Raw genomic sequence first — 12,599 nt, forward strand, 5'->3', positions numbered from 1 at the left:
AAGAAAGAAAGAAAGAAAAAGAAAAGAAGGAAGGAAGGAGAAAGGAAGGAGGAAAGGAAGGGAAGGAAGGAAGGAGAAAGGAAGAAGGAAAGGAAGGAAGGAGAATGGAAGGAGGAAAGGAAGGAAAGGAAGGAAAGGAAGAAGGAAGGAAGGAAGAAAAGAAAGAAAGAAAGAAAGAAAGAAAGAAAGAAAGAAAGAAAGAAAGAAAGAAAGAAAGAAAGAAAGAAAGAAAGAAAGAAAGGGAATCTTGCATCAATTTGGAAAGAAAGCTAAAACCTGGTCTACTGGGATGCTGGTGTTAAAATAAGAAGGCAAATAAAGGGGATTTTCCTCTTTGCCAGCTCTTTTATCTTAACCACACTCCCTGCAAGTAGAAAGCTAGCAGAGAGCCAAGACGCAGGGGCTAGCATTTTCCCTGGTGATATTTTTATTGATCGATTGATTCGTATCTCATTATTATTATTATTATTATTATTATTATTATTATTATTATTATTATTATTATTATTATTATTATTATTACCAATAACTCAAGGCTGCGAGCCCATCGCCTTCCTATTTTCCCCACAACAACCCCGTGAGGTGGGTCGGCCAGAGAGAAAAAAGGGACTGACGACCCAAAGTCACCCAGCCGTCTTTCACAGCTAAGACTGGACTTGAACTCAGGGTCTCCTGCTTTCTAGCCTCAACCGCTCTCTGGACCTCCTTCGCTCGGGGAAGGCCTCTTTTCAGCACAACCCCCCCCCCCTAAATCTTGCGCATCGGTTCCCTCAACCGCTTCTTTCCTAGCCCTGTTCCGTTGCACCACGGAAAGGAGTCCGGCGCTTGAAGGGGCAGCCGGGGGTGGGGTGGGGTGGGGGGAGTTCAATCTGCCCCACGCCGCCCCCAGCCTCCCCCCCTTCCCTTCGTCTTCCTCTTTTAGTGATTCAGACCACCGCTTTTTTCCCTGGGAAGCCCACATCTCTTGCAGACTGTACCCAATACGTTCTTAGGATACGTGTCTCTTGATCCCTTCTTTAAAAAAACATCATCATAAAATAAAATAAATCCGGCCACGCCATCAAATCGGATTCGCTCTCCAGCTCCGGAGATCGGTTACGAATTAACTACATCCCTTTGGTTGAATTGCTCTTCTCCGTCCCCGCCGAGAGCGGTGCGCAATGCGCTCGGGGCGCGCTGTGCGCGAGAGACTGTGCGGATCTCTCCCTCTCTTAACTCCGGAATAACCGACTGCCTACTAGGCACCGGTGGCCAGAGCCAACCTTCCCCGGGGGGGGGGGGAAAGGGAAAGCTCTTCTTTTGCTTGGCCGCCAGCCCAGCGCCGTGTGAACAGAAAGTAGTTTCTGTTAGTTAGTTATCCTAGTGATTTACTTAGGTGGGTTTATGGATTTCCTTTTCTTCTGAGTTATTGAGATGGGTGTATTCTGTGTGGGTTTTGGGAGGTGGGGTGGGGGGGGGCTGCACCAAGGGAGGCTCGTTCATCACAATGTTGTGCTTTGACAATCAAGGTTTGGTTTGGGTTGAAAACCTTCGAAGCTGGGCGCGCAAAAGCCTCGACATCCAGGATCAACCGGGGCCAGGCCAAACTTTCACACGACCCGTTTTAGCCGGGAATGAGAGCAGCGGGCCCTGCGGAGTTTGGAGGCGGCGAGCTTAACCCGGGTTTGCAAAACCGGAATCTGCTATAGGGGAAAAAAACTGCGCGAGTAAAAGCGATCTAAGCTGCTGTAACTTCGGGATCCGGAGAGAGACACTAAAAGTGACACACACACACACACACACACACACACACACACTTTTCTTTTCTTTTCTTTTCTTTTCTTTTTTTGGCTGAAACGGCTAATAGCAATAACTCTTAGACTTATATGCCGCTTTACAGCCCTCTCTAAGCGGTTTACAGAGTCAGCCTCTTGCCCCCAACAATCTGGCTCCTCATTTTATCCACCTCGGAAGGATAAGCGCGCCGGGGAGGGGGTGGGGAGACAGTGGACGTCTGGATATCCCTGCGTCCTATGGTGGGGTTGGATTCGAGTGCTGGCCGGCTGGCTGGCTGGCTGGCTGGCTGGCTGGCTGGCTGGCTGGCTGGCTGGCTGGCTTCCTTCCTTCCTTCCTTCCTTCCTTCCTTCCTTCCTTCCTTCCTTCCTTCCCTCCTTGACTCTTCCTTCCTTCCTTCCTTCCTTCCTTCCTTCCTTCCTTCCTTCCTTCCTTCCTTCCTTCCTTCCTTTCCTTCCTTTCCTTCCTTCCTTGACTCTTCCTTCCCTCCTTGACTCTTCCTTCCTTCCTTCCTTCCTTCCTTCCTCCCTCCCTTCCCCGAGATTAAAAAGCTCAGGAGAAACTCGGGTTTTGCTCGCCGAATCCGAGCGCGCGTGCAAGGCACGGATTTGCAAAGCCAGGCTGTTGTTGCTCCAGCGACGCCGGTATCTGCTTCGCTTAACCCCGGTTTGTTAGGGACGCGAGAATGGCCCGGCATCGGGACAACGCGTGAAGCCGAATCTAGTCGTTGCAATCGCAATCGCCCACGCGGATTCCCACGACCGCTGAAACGCGGGGAAAGAAACCGCAGTCGAGGCATTGCGGGTTGGGCGAAGCTTCTCTGAAGCTCGTACTTACCGTCCCGCCCGCCCTCCTGTTGCACCGTCTCAAGATCCGACGTAGAGGTAGAAACCCTTAACGCGATCGTCCCCCGGCCGCATTAAATTCAACCCCTCGTAGAGATTCGCCTTCCATTTCAGAGATATTTCAGATATTTCAAACCCCCTTTTGTCTTATCTCGCAGCCGGCCTTTGGCCCGGCCTGTCCTTCCTCCGCTAGGCCCTTTTCCCTGTCTTTCAAAAGAGTTGATGATTGGCTTCAAGCCGCCGTAACTCCCCGCCACTGGAAATACGCTTCCCATTTAAGCCGCCCTTTCATTCCCAGAGTTGAAAGGTTCGCGGCTTCACTTTTAGAAGGGAAGATTCTCCTACCGGATACGTTGGAAGAAGGGAAGGCCCGGGGGTTTATTGAGAGGGGAAGGGGAGAATCCAGTCTTGGCTTTGGAAACTGAGGCGCGCTCCCCGTTCTGTGGCCCCGAAAGATCCCTCCACCGCCAGCATCTGGTCTCCAAACGGCGGGGAGAAACCGGGGAGAAGGTGCTGTTTTAAGCCCCGAAGCACTGGGGTGGGTGGGTGCGGGGGAGTTTCTGTCTTTTCCCCACCAGCTTCTCTCTACCCCATCACCTTCAGGTGGGAAAACTTTAGCAAAGTTCAGGGTACCTTCCCTTTGCACGTGTGAATGGAAGGACTGGAGCAAGGAGACGGGAGAGCATCTTCACGTTAGAAAACAGGAGGTATAATTCACCTGCCTGTGTCCGTCTCCCTCTCCCTTGCCCATTCAAAGCGTCTGTTATTTATTTATTGCATTTTATATATATATTTATCCCGCCTTTATTACCTTACATAAGTAACTCAAGCGGCGAACATACCTACCCTAAGACTCTTTCCTCTTCCTATTTCCCCCAGAACAACAACCCTGTGAGGTAGGTTGGACGGAAAGAAAAGGGACTGGCCCAAAGTCACCCACCCTGCTTTCGTTACCTATGGCGGGACTTTGGGCCAATCTCCTGGTTGATTGGCCCAAAGTCACCCAGCCGATTTTCGTGCTGGAGGCTAGATTCGAACTCACGGCCTCCTAGGCCAACAACCTTCACCGCACTTGAAGGCAAGACTGGGCATATTTAGACTGGGTCGGCGACGGGCCTTTCTAATCAATTCGTGGCGTGGCTCGAAGCTGGAGGATAAGGAAGGAACTGGGATCTTCGCGTGTCCCCGTGGATTCCCTGCCCAGCTTTCTCGCCTCCTGCCCACCAAGGACGCGCCACGATTCCTGCTGTCCGGTCTTTCCCCGACTCCCTCCCGCCCTTGCAGGTATCTGTCACCCCGCCCGCCCACCCTACAGCATGCAAGAACCCCCTCACTCCCGGTAGACCCTCCGCCTTCGGGAAGGGAAGACGGAACCAGGCTAATATTACTCTCCTTCAACCGGAGATCTTTCCACGCGAGTTAAATTTGACTTTTTTCTTTTCTCCCCTAAGGCGATCGCAACTCTTCTCAGCTTCAAAAGGGTGATGTTTCAGGGGCGGGGCGGCGGGGGGGGAATAAAGTTGGACGGGACGCTCAAGGATTCCAGACACCCACGCACCCACCCAAAGAAAAGCAAGGCATAACATGCTATAAATAGGCCAGGGTCTTTTGCCTTTGCCCCTTTGCTTTTCTAAGAATCCTGTCCCCACTCTCCCCAATAATTTTCCGTTTTTTAAGCCTACCCCCCCCCCCCGCGCATACATTACACCCAATACTTTGTGAGTGGGGGGAAAATTCACCGCGGGGAGGTGGGTCTGGGTAGGAAGAACGACCCAAGCCCCCCTATGCGTTTATTCGGAAGAAAGTCCCATTTTTGCAATATTCCCGAGTATTTTGTACCTAACTCTCCTTGGGCTACAACACCACCACGCGCGCTTCCGTGGGAGTTAAATCACAGTGGGACTTTCCTCGAGGAGGTGTGTGTGTGTGTGTGGAGGGGGGTTGGGGCTGCCCTAGGAGACCGTTTAAAGCCTCCCTTCCCAAGACCGGTGCTCTCTAGATGCGTGGCCCCACGGGGTGGGGTGGGGGTGGGGGTGGGGGCACCGACTGTGGATTCTGGAAGTTGTGGCCCAAACATTTCTAAACAGAACCGGGTTGGGGGAAGGGCGCGGTTTTCCACAACCCTCGTAAGGGTCTCCCCTTCTCCACGTACTGTATTAGAAGGGGGAGGGGGAAAAAAACCCCTAATCTAGTTGCGAAATCTGAACCCAGCCCCTCCCCTGGTTTTAGGCCTCAGAAGACCCTTGAGAAGAGAGGACCGTCCCCTAAGCCGGAAAGGTCGAGTGGGGGGGGGTCTCGGGGGGCATTTTCCACGCACAAACCTCTTGCCCAGATTTCCTGCCGGCGGAGGCGAGACTCGAACCCTGCTTCCCCTCCCCGACCAGCTGCTCCCCGCGGGTTCGCCCTTAACCGGGTGTGTGTGTGTGGGGGGGGGTTGTCTCCCGATCTGGCCCTTGTTGGCGTCTTTTGAGGGCCCCCAGCGCTCGCCCGGCGGCCCCGCGGCTCCCTCTCCTTGCCCTCCAGGAGGGGCGCCGCCGCCGCCGCCGCCGCCGCGTTTGCCATGCCAGGCGCGTCCGCAGCCCGTCCGCCTCGCAGGCGCAGGGAGGCAGTTTAGCGCTGATGGATACACACACTTGTCTCTTAATCTCCGGAGCCTCTGATCAATACGCTATTTCCCTTTGTTGCCAGAAATTTCGATCCCCTGCCCTGGAATTAGGTTCCCTGCCTTAATCTAAACGGAAACCGGCTTCCAGTTAGCTGGGGAGGAGGGGAGGGGGGGAGGGTGAGTGAGCGAGCAGGGAATGGGAAAGGACAGGGGGAAGAAGCGAGCCAGCCAGCCAGCCAGCCAGCCAGCAGAGGAAAGGATGGGAGACGGAGAGAAAGGAAGGAAGGAAAGAGAGAGGAGAGGAGGAAGAGAGGGAGGGGGGAAAGACATGGGGAAGAGAGAGACCGGAGGAAAGGGGGGGGGGCAGGGAGGGGCAGAGGAGAAGAGGCAAGGAAGAGGCAGGGTCGGAGCAAGTAAAGTGCTGGAAAGAGTAAAAGAACCTGGAAAGGGGGGGGGGAGAGAGAGACAAGACCCCCCCCCATACACAGACATTCCGCCCTCCAGCTTGCCACACTGTGGAAACCTAAAAGCACCTCTCCCCTCTCCCCGCCTGGAAAGGAGAGAAGCCGCCCCCCTCCCATTAAACCCAGTGGCTCAACTTTTTCCACCCCCACCCCACCCCCCCTCCTCCAGCCCTCCGGGCAACATACTTGGAAAAACTTTCCCCAAGTCGGGTTACTCACCGTTCGCGCCTCTCACCATCCAGGCTGTGCGTTGAGGAGTTTTGGAGGAGGTCCGGGCGGCGTGGAGTGGAGGTGGGGGGGGGGGAGAGAGAAAATGGGGAGGGGGGGCGCGTCTTCAGAGATTGAGGTGGGGGCAATGTTGAAGCTTGAAGAGCTGCTCCACCACCACCCAACCCTCTTGTTTGGGAGGAAGGAAGGAAGGGAAAGAAAGAATGAAAGAGAAAAAAGGGTCAGGGAGGAAGGAAGGAAGGAAAGAGGGAAGGAAGGAAGAAATAGTCAGGAAGGGAAGGGAAGAAGAGTCAAGGAGGGAAGGAAGGAAAGAAGGAAGGAAGGGTCAGGAAGGGGAGGAAGGAAGAGTCAAGGAGGGAAGGAAGGAAGGAAGAGTCAAGGAGGGAGGGAAGGAAGGAAGGAAGGAAGGAAGGAAGGAAGGAAGGAAGGAAGGAAGGAAGGAAGGAATGGTCAGGAAGGGAAGGAAGGAAGGGTCAAGGAGGGAAGGAAGGAAGGAAGGAAGGAAGGAAGGAAGGAAGGAAGGAAGGAAGGAAGGAAGGAAGGAAGGAAGGTGTGTTGCGTAAGAACAGGGCAAGCCGCCAGGCGAGGGAACCAGGCAAAGCAAAGGAGCGAGGCGGGCAAACTCGGGCTAAAGAAGCGGGGTTTGGGAGCAGACGAAGGGATCGGAGGGAAAGGCGAGGGAAGAGCGCGCGTGTCTGCCAAGGGGGAAAAGCCCCAGAAGGAATCAGAAAGAGAGGAGGGGTGCCGGGAAGGGAGGAAGGCATAAATGGAGGGTGGCAGAGGCAGGGCGAGCAGGGGAAGAGATCTGGGTTGTGCGGCCGGGAGAATTACGAAGAAGTGTCTCGTTGGCGGTGTGTCTCTCGCAAGCGCCTCTTTCCCATCGATAGCGGGGAGGGAGAGAGAGAGAGAGAGAGGGAGAGAGGGAGGCGAGGCGGGCGGGTGTTGGGGGGGGGGGGGCGCGGCGGATATATGTAGGCTACGCCAGTGCTTCGGATCGATGGAATATAATTTTCCTCAAACTCGGAAAATAAAGTTCATAGCTGATCAAATTTGAAAACAGATGTCGAATCGCGACTCTAAATAAGATTCGATCCTCCTGAATGGACTGTGGATAATATTTGGCTGGGCACTTGATGAAAATGACTGATTTCATTTAGACAGAGAGAGAGAGAGAGAGAAAGAGAGAGGGGCTACGAGCCACCAACCTGTTTGCAGAAAATGGGATTTGGTGTGTATGCGGGCAGGCTTGGGTGTGTGAGTGTGTGTGTGTGTGTGTAAGTGTGTGTGTGTATGTGTGGCCAACCTCCCTCCCCCCCTTTTTTTTCCAATTCTGACAACCCCCCCCTCCCTCTCTTCCCTTTCCCTCAAATTTTGATGGATGGGCTTGAGGCACCTGAGACCAACAACCGATTTTTATCGCCTTTGGTGAGTTTGAAGTCTTTAGATGCAGCGCTCAAAATTCCTCAAACCCCCTCCCTCCCCCTCGCAGTTTTGGGGACAGGACAAAGAAGGGGTCCCACCGCTTCAATACCAAATGATAGCTACCATAGGAGTGGAGAGTCCACCTCCTGGCACTGACCCTGTTTGAACATAATATTGTCTGCAACAGAAGTAGAGGCCTCAGGATTCACCCAAATCCCATCCTACTTGGATTTCACCTTTTCCAGAAGGAAAGGGTGGTTTCTGAGCACGTACAGAGTGCCTCGCTCACCCCACCCCTTTAAAAATTAGACTGGGCCTCCAAACAGGATCAGGCTTGCATAGCCAGCCAAAAAGAACTCTCAATTTTTCTTTCTTGCTTTCAGTAAAGTACCACCCGAACCTCCCATTTTGAATTGGACTGTCCAGTATTAGACTGGTTGTTGAGGGTTTTTTTGGGGGGGGAGGGGGAAGTGGGGGACAGAGCTTGGTGGAACCGAAATAAGAAAGGGATGGAGGATGACATTCTGAATTTTTGAAGCAACTCTTGGTGAATGCAGCCGGCTCCTCTGTTTGAATTGTGATATATACCAGAGTATTATCTGAGCATCATAACCACGAAAGCTTCAATGTTGAATCTTCCAGTAAGGTAAAAGTCGTATTAATTTACACGGCAAAAGTGCCCCCTTTTACAGGAGAGTAAAGTCTCACTAGCGTTCTGGGCAGGCCAGATGTCTGCAATTGCCCTGCTATTTCCAAGTCCTTTTTTTTTAAGCCAGCCAGGCTTCTTTCGGGAAGCCACGGACCTGCGTGGGTGTGCAAGTTGTGGCACATGAGTCCCACCTTTGCACCAACAAACCGCGACATGCACATACAAATGGTCCACAGGAGATTGTGTGTGTGTGTGTGTGTCTCTCTCTCTCTCTTTTCCTGCACTCCCTGCTTGCAATAACAATTAAATATCGACCGCTTTCTCACTCCAGAGGGTGCTGAAGAAACTGCCAACTGCACCCAAGATATTTTCCCTTGCACTGGAGTGTGGGCCTTCTTATGTGTGCAGGTGTGGGCGTTTTTGTGTTCCCTATAGGTATACAACACCCACACCCTTCTTTCTCTCTCTCTCTTCTCTCTCTCTCTCTTTTTAAAAAATCTGGGCTGGGTTCAATTGGTGAGAATCCAAGAGAGAAGAGGAAATATATGTGCAGGCTCTTTCGAGATCAAAGTGCCGAAGGATAATATAAGGATATAGGAGAGGATAAATCCTTTGGAGAGGGTGAAGGCGGGGATCGGGTGGGTGTGTATGCGTGTGCATAGAGGAACAAAGGCAAAACCAACCTTGACACCAGAGCCTTTGGGTGGAAAAAAAAAAAGGGTCAAGACTGCAAGGAGGAGAAATAAACAAAAGAAAAGGAAGTCCAAAGTCTTATTAACTTCCAAAGTCTTATTGACATCCTAGTGAATTAGGAGATGCAGGAAGGTCCATCTTGAGTCTTTCAGGTAGGGCCATTGAATGGCAGTAACCATTCCCTTCAGGAAAAAAAAACAACAACACCCCATTAGGCCTTGTTAGTCAATGTATTTGGAGGGCACCAAGTTGGAGAAGCTCTTCTGAGTGGGAAGTGAGTCCAGGAGGAAGGGTTAGTGTGTGAGGGACCCTAGGGGTCTACAAAGGAGGGAAATAATGACTGAGTCTAGGAGAAAAGTATGTTTGTGGGTGTGGGTGGGTGGGTGGATCAAGACAAGACAAGGGAAAAGGTCAACTGTGTGTAAAGATGATGTGAGCGAGGAGGTGTTTTTAGGAAGCATGTATGTGCAAAAGGAAGTGTGTGTGTGTGTGTGTGTGTGTGTGTGTGTGAGAGAGAGAGAGAGAGAGAGAGAGAGAGAGAGAGAGAGAGAGAGAGAGAGAGAGAGAGAGAATATATTGTATTGGGTGTATTAAAGAGACATATGTCAGGAAAAAAAATACCTTCCTGAGAAGGTGGAAAGGTGAATAGGAAAGGTGAACTTGAGCGTTTGAGACAGGTGCATTGGAGAAGGGCGTGTAAGAGCCTAACAAGTGTGTAAAGGCGTGCCTGGGGGTGGGGTATCTGTGAGCAGAAAGGTGTTTTAAAGGAGTTTCTCGGAGACCTTGCCTGCCTAAAATTGGGGACGGAAAAGTGTGCACTGGGGTCAGTATATAAAAAAACCTCTTTGTGAAGAAGCTTCCTAGGATGAGATTATGTTGGTGAAAATACTGAATATAGTGTGTGAGGGGAAGCCCGGTGTGTGAGTTCCGTGCAAATGGCTTGAGCATGTTACAGGACAACATGTTGGAACAGAGTAAAAACACACGTTGTAAATCTTTAGGAGTGACCCTGTGGCTTGGGTGTGCCCAGGCTGAGGAGTGTGAAACATTGTGTAAGGGGCTCAGTGGAGCTGAGTGTGTGAATAACAGCATAGTAGCCCACACGTAGGTGCCTGTGTTATTTATCTGCACACTTGTTGTGTTTTGCTGCCTCTATCTAGCAAATGTTTCATAGTTTTCCTTTAGCAAACCAGAAAACCACAATAACAAACAAAACAGTCCCATCCAGCTCTCCTTTGCACGGACACACAAACACACACACACAAACACAAACACTCTCTCACACACACGTTCAAATAAGAGCAGATCTAAGGGAGGGAGAAAGTATGAGGGAGAGAAATTTACACACACCTCTTTTAATCGGGAGAGGGGAATTGTGACAGAAATTCTCAGATCTGGGTGTGCAAGGAATGGTTTGTGTATTTCAAGGAAGATCTTTCCTTCTGTAGGGCAGTCTGTTTGGGGAGGGGGGGGCTCAGGAAGATATCTCCCCCCTCCTCTTTTCCTGCAGAAGGTGGTGGAGAGCAGAGTCAGTGTGTGTGTGTTTTTGTATCTGTCTGGTCTCCTGGAATTATGAAAAATACCCACCATCGACACTGGACTTCAACTTCGATTAAGGCAGATAGGACATGACAGGCTCCGATCAATAGCAGGCCCGTCCTATAAAGTGTCAAGTAATGAATCAATTTCGACTAAATTTTCCATTTTTCAGGGGCCGTTCCGAGAGAGAAGAATATCCTCTTTTGTAAAGATATTATTATCGATTTCGGCGGCAATTTGACATCAGGGGTAGTTAATTCCACTCAGAATAAAATTGAAAACACTTGAGAGAGAAAAGAGAGAGAGAGAGAGAGAGACAAAGGAAGAGAAGGAGGGAGGGGTGAGGAGAAAGGTTAGAAGGAGGAAGGGAAAGAGAAAGGGGAGAGATGGAGGGGGCAGGGAAAGAGAGAGAAAGAAGGAAAGAAAGGGAAGGGATGGATGGATGGATGGATGGACGGACGGTCTGAACTGACCAATTTGGATGATATGAGATATGGGTAAATATTAAAAGTACAAAAAGGAAGAATGATGGACTATGGTGTACTTGAAAATAACATTATACTGGTCCATATTTATAGCTTAGGAAGACAAGAGACTATGGACATGATGGGGTAGATGCTTTTTTGATGGCAACATGGGATGAATAGAAGGATGGCATCTCCTGTAGGAAATAGGAGAGAAGAGATGTAGAAAGGGAAGTAAGGAAAAAATAAAGGGCTTTAGACCAGGGGTCTCCAACCTTGGCAACTTTAAGCCTGGTGGACTTCAACTCCCAGAATTCCCCAGCCAGCTTAAAGTCCACCAGGCTTAAAATTGCCAAGGTTGGAGACCTCTGCTTTAGACAACTAAAACGATATAAGGGAAAGCAGAGATAGACAATACTCAGGAAAAGCAAGAAGGGTTCTTCCTGCGCTACAACTAAGATCTTCCACCAACTCGGAGGAAAATCCATCTCCTTACAGATTTTAACTCCAGAGCCCATACCACAACATCCACCAAGGCTGTGGCCTTGTTGCTTTCTTCACAGAAGGCGAATCCCAAGAAAATCAACCACCGATCCATGACAGAGGATGGGATGATGTCTAGTAATAATTCCACCTTTGTCCCAGGAGCATCAGTTAGGGGCCCCTTCCTCCATTTTGTTCCCAGAACAAAATACTCTAAGGCACCCTGTTGTTAAGTTGGTTATTAAGACCAGCTGCCTGCAATTACTGCAGGGTTCGAATCTCGCCAGGCTCAAGGTTGACTCAGCCTTCCATCCTTTCTAAGGTAGGTAAATTGAGGACCCGGTTTGTGGGGGCAATAAGCTGACTTTGTATAAATATACAAAAGGATGAAGGCTATTGCTGAGCACATTGTAAGCCGCCCTGAGTCTTTGGAGAAGGGCGGCATATAAATCAAATTTTTTTTTAAAAAAAGAGTGAATGCCCCAAAGTCAGCCACTGAGACAGTTCCGCAGTTGAGGATGAATTTAAAACCAGGTTTTCTTGTCAGGTATGAAGAATCAGGGCCACACCTTTTTTTTTTTTTAATTTGATTTATATGCCGCCCTTCTCCAAAGACTCAGGGCTCAGCAATAGCCTTCATCCTTTTGTATATTTATACAAAGTCAGCTTATTGCCCCCACAACTGGGTCCTCAATTTACCTACCTTAGAAAGGATGGAAGGCTGAGTCAACCTTGAGCCTTGGCGAGATTCGAACCCTGACCCTGCAGTAATTGCAGGCAGCTGGTTTTAATAACCAGCTTAATAACAGGGTGCCTTAAACCCCTGTACTACCAAGGCTCTTAAGTTCCAGTTAAGAAGGTTTATTGTTCATGCCTGCCTGTACCCAAGAATCAAGTCAACTAAGGGTCAGCATTAAATTGGCACTAGATAAGAGTTGATGGAATTCAAGGGGAGCTGGACTGGCATCACTTGTGTGGATGCAAGGATTCCAGGCTGATTCCTTTCTTGACCCTACCCCCCAGACCAGGGGTGGGTTCTACTTACCTTTACTACCAGTTCGCAACAGGATTGTGCGGGTGCTTGCTTCGCTCGCAGTTGCACCTTACTTCTGCGCATGTGCAGATTGCCGATGACGACAACCGGGGCGGTGGGCGGGGCCCCCCACTGGTTTTCCTACCGGTTCTTGCGAACCGGTCTGAACCGGGGGCAACCCACCACTGCCCCAGACTCTGCCTTTTTTTTTTTACATTCGCACAGTCTTAGACCTTGAATACTACCAGCGGTGGGTTTCCAATATTCTTACCATTTTGGTAAGAATTTTGATCACATGACCACAAGGGTGCTGCAACGCTCATAAGTCGCTTTTCACGGCGCTGGTGTAACTTTGAAGGTCATTAAACAAATAGTTGTAAGCCGAGGAATTATCTGTACTT

This window comes from Pituophis catenifer, unplaced genomic scaffold (assembly GCF_029215685.1).
Source record: "Pituophis catenifer annectens isolate HBS135680 unplaced genomic scaffold, rPitCat1.0.hap2 SCAF_9, whole genome shotgun sequence".
Classification (NCBI taxonomy): Eukaryota; Metazoa; Chordata; class Lepidosauria; order Squamata; family Colubridae; genus Pituophis; species Pituophis catenifer.